Genomic DNA, 4255 nt, shown 5'->3' with positions numbered 1-4255 from the left:
GTGAGTCAGATGGCCGAGGCTCCGGTTCGTGACAAGGAGTTCGGTTCTTTGAGAGGAGCACGCAGGACTTGGGTCCCTCGAAACATTGAGTGCGAGCGAAACACCCACTGGGCCGGCTGGCGGCAATCCGGCGAAGCCGGTTGGCGAGCAGCCGGTCGTGCGACTGTTCATTTGATGAATGGTGGGCCGGGTTGATCGACCCGGCAGCCTTTGACTTAGTGTATGAAGCGTAAAGGAGCTTTGGCCCGTTGTGCTTGCCAGCCGACAGCCAAAGCTAGATATGTGGCTTTAGGCGAAATGGGGGACCGCAGCATCCTAACTTTATCAGGAATCACCAAGTAAGGCGGCGGGGTGGCGACCAAGCCGGCCAGCCCCCGAGCCCCCGGGTCGAGCAAGTCGGACCGGTGGCCGGGTTCAGTGGTATAGTGATGCAAGAAAATAGGGACATAATAAATTGGTCGACAAAAGGCAGCCCCTGAGTCTCATTCGGGGACCCCATGGTTTCATGTGTTTACAGAAGGCGATGATACATACGCTCGTGCGGCTAAATGTAAAACAGGCGGAGGATTTCTGCATTCCACGGCCGGGTCATTTCTTCACCGGGGGTGTCCTTCTTGCGCTTCCTTGACTTCCGTGCGTCGATGAGGTAGTAGGCGTTGCAGTCGCGCAAGGCCATGCTCACGATGAATGGGCCCTCCCATGGAGGGAACAGCTTGTGCTGGCCTGCCTGCTCTTGGATGAGTCGGAGGACGAGGTCGCCCTCGCGGAACGCGAGGGGGTTGATCTTCTTGCTGTGGTAGTGCCTCGGGCCTTGCTGGTAGATGGCCGAGCGACTGAGCACCAGGAGGCGTACTTCTTCGAGTAGGTCGACGCCCTCTTCGCGGGCTTCTCTGGCTTCGGCTTCGGTGTACATCGCGACGCGCGGTGAGTCAAACTCGACGTCGGTCGAGATGACGGCTTCGGCTCCGTAGACGAGGAAGAATGGGGTGAACCCGGTCGACCGATTCGGCGTGGTGTGTAGACTCCAGAGAACGGCTGGCAACTCGTCAAGCCAGCTGCCGGGTGAGCGGATGAGTAGCTCGACGAGTCACGGCTTGACGCCGGACAGGATGAGTCCATTGGCCCGCTTGACCTTCACATTGGACTGCGGATGTGCAACGGAGGCCAGGTCGAGGCGGATGCCAGAGACGGAGCAGTATTGTTCGAGCGCGCCCTTGGCGAAGTTGGTGCCGTTGCGGTGATGATGCTGTTCGGCATGCCGTAGCGCACCGCTATGTCCTTGATGAACTAGACGGCTGTTGGCCCATCCAGTTTCTTGATTGGTCTTGCCTCGTCACTTGGTGAATTTGTCCACTGCCACCAGCAAGTGCGTCATGCCGCCTCGAGCGGTTTTGAAGGGTCCCACCATGTCGAGTCCCCATGCCGCGAAGGGCCAAGCGATCGGTATGGTGCGGAGTGCTGACGTCGGCTGGTGGCTGCATTTGCTGAAGCGCTGGCATCCCTCACACTTGAGGATGAGCGACTCAGCATTCTTGGAGGGCCGTGGGCCAGTAGAAACCGTGGCGGAACGCCTTGGCCACCAGGGATCGTGATGCAGCATGGTACCCGCACTCGCCCTGATGTATGTCGAGAAGGATGTCGATGCCCCGTTCCTACTCAACGCAGCGCTGGAACACGCCGGTGGAGCTGTGCTTGACGAGCTCGTTGTTGATGATGTTGTAGGCGGACGCCCGGTGCTGCACTTGCCGAGCTTCGGTCTCGTCCATGGGGAGAACCCCGTTCTCCAAAAATTATGATATTGGGAGGGCCCAAGATGGAGCCATAACCACGGCAAAGACGGCCACCAGGGTGGGTTCCGAGCTGGCAGCCCCCGAGCGGGGTTGAGCAGCCCCCGTGTTGGGGATGGCGACGGCCGGGTCCGGGACGATGGTGGCCAGGTCGAGCTGAGCAGCCCCTGGGCCGGGTTTAGCAACCCTCGGGCCGGGTTGAGGTGTGGCCGGGTCGTCTAAAAGTGGATGGACTCGGAGTCCGGCGATGGCTTGATGGACGGCTTGCGCAGGTGCTCAAGGGAGACGCCGGATGGGATGGCTTGTCGTGACAAGGCGATCTTGGCGAGGGTGTCGGCTGCTTCGTTCTCCGCGCGTGGGATGTGGAGGAACTCACAGCCCTCGAAGGATCCGGACAACCTCTGGACGAGGAAGTGGTAGCTTGCCATGTTGGAGTCGCGGGCGTCCCATTCGCCGGAGCACTGCTGCACCACCAGGTCTGAGTCGCCGTTGCACAGGATGCGTGGGATGCCGAGTTCCTTGGCAAGCCAGAGGCTGTGCACAAGGGCTTCGTACTCGGCGACATTGTTGGAGGCGGCGAAGTGTATCTGGAGCGCGTAGCGGAGCCGGTCGCCCTTTGAGGGCGACAGTACGATGCCGGCCCCCAAGCCGAGTCGCATCTTGGACTCGTCGAAGTGCATGCGCCAATGCATCGAGTCGAGAGGCGGTGGCAGGTACTGGGTCTCGGTCCAGTCGACGAGGAAGTCGGCCAGGGTTTGAGACTTGATTGCGCTGCGGGGCTCGTCGAGGATGGTGTGGCCGGCTAGCTGGATCGCCGACTTGGCAACCCGGCCAGAGGAATCCCGGCACCCGATGATTTCTCCGATAGGCACCGTGCTGACCACGGTGACAATGTGTTCTTGGAAATACTGCTTTAGCTTCTTGGCGGTGAAGTACATGCCATAACACATCTTCTGGTAGTGCGGGTAGTTCTGCTTGGAGATGGAGAGCACCTCGCTCAGGTAGTAGACTGGGTGCTGGACGGGTTGGATCTTGCCCTTCTCTGGTCGCTCGACCACCAGCACCGTGCTGACCGCCCGCGAGGTCGCGGCTATGAAAAGCAACAGCGGCTCCTTGTCGGTCGGCGCGGCCAGGATTGGTGCGGTGGAGAGCATGCGCTTGAGGTCTTGGAAGGCCTCGTCTGCCTTGCAGTTCCATTCAAACGGGCTCGTCTTCTTCATAGGCTGGTACAGGGGTAGCGTCCTCTCGCCCAGCCAGCTTAGAAACCGGCTGACCGAGGCCAAGCATCCGATGAACTTCTGGACATAGCGCAGCCGAGCCGGCTTCCGCATGTGCTCGATGGCCTTGATCTTCTCCAGGTTCGCCTCAATGCCGCGTTCCAAGACGAGGAAGCCGAGTAGCTTTCCGACCGGGATGCCGAAGACGCATTTTTCCGGGTTAAGCTTGACCTTGTATTCGCGGAGGTTGGCGAAGGTTTCCTTCAAATCTTCGAGGAGCGTGAGGTGCTGCTTGGTCTTCACCATGATGTCGTCCATGTATATGTGGATATTGCGGCCGAGTTGCGGCAGCAGGCATTTCTGCATGCAACGCTGGAAGGTGGCGCCGACATTCTTCAAGCCGAATGACATGGTGATGTAGCAATACGCCCCAAAGGGCGTGATGAAGGACGTCTTCAGGGCGTCGGCCGGGTCCAGCTTGATCTGGTGCTAGCCAGAGTAAGCATCCAGGAAGGACAGGAGCTCACACCCGGCGGTCGAGTCGATGACTTGGTCGATCCGCGGGAGGGCGAACGGTGTAACACCCCAAATGTAACTTTCCCAATTTGTACTCCAACTCTTGTCGTTTCCAGCGTTAAGTTATTTTATTTTCTCGGGTTCGGGTCTTTGTCTCCGTGTGTTGTTGTTGTTGTCATGCATCTCATATCATGTCATCATGTGCATTTCATTTGCATACGTGTTCGTCTCATGCATTCGAGCTTTTCCCCCGTTGTCCATTTTTGCATTCCGGCGCTTCGTTCTCCTCCGGTGGTCATTTCTACCTTTCTTTAGTGTGTGGGGATTAAACATTTCCGGATTGGACCGAGACTTGCCAAGCGGCCTTGGTTTACTACCGGTAGACCACCTATGAAGTTTCGTACCACTTGGACTTCGTTTGATACTCCAACGGTTAACCGAGGGACCGAAAAGGCCTTGTGTGTGTTGCAGCCCAACACCCCTCCAATTTGGCCCAAAACCCACCTAATCCTTCTCCATCATCTAGATCGTTCGATCATGATCGTGTGGCCGAAAACCGCACCTCATTTGGACTCTCCTAGCTCCCTCTATGCCTATAAATAGACCCCTTCCCCGAAATCTGGATCTCCTTCGTCTCCAAACCCTAAAAATCATCTCTCTCCGCGCCGGACGTGTCCATCCGCCGCCGGACACGCCGCGCCGCCGCCCGCGGCCACTGGAAGGGCGACACGTGGC

Source organism: Triticum dicoccoides, chromosome 3A (genome assembly GCF_002162155.2).
Source record: "Triticum dicoccoides isolate Atlit2015 ecotype Zavitan chromosome 3A, WEW_v2.0, whole genome shotgun sequence".
In the NCBI taxonomy this organism is placed as follows: Eukaryota; Viridiplantae; Streptophyta; class Magnoliopsida; order Poales; family Poaceae; genus Triticum; species Triticum dicoccoides.
The sequence above is the reverse complement of the archived record's forward strand: the minus strand, read 5'-3'. Positions refer to the sequence as shown.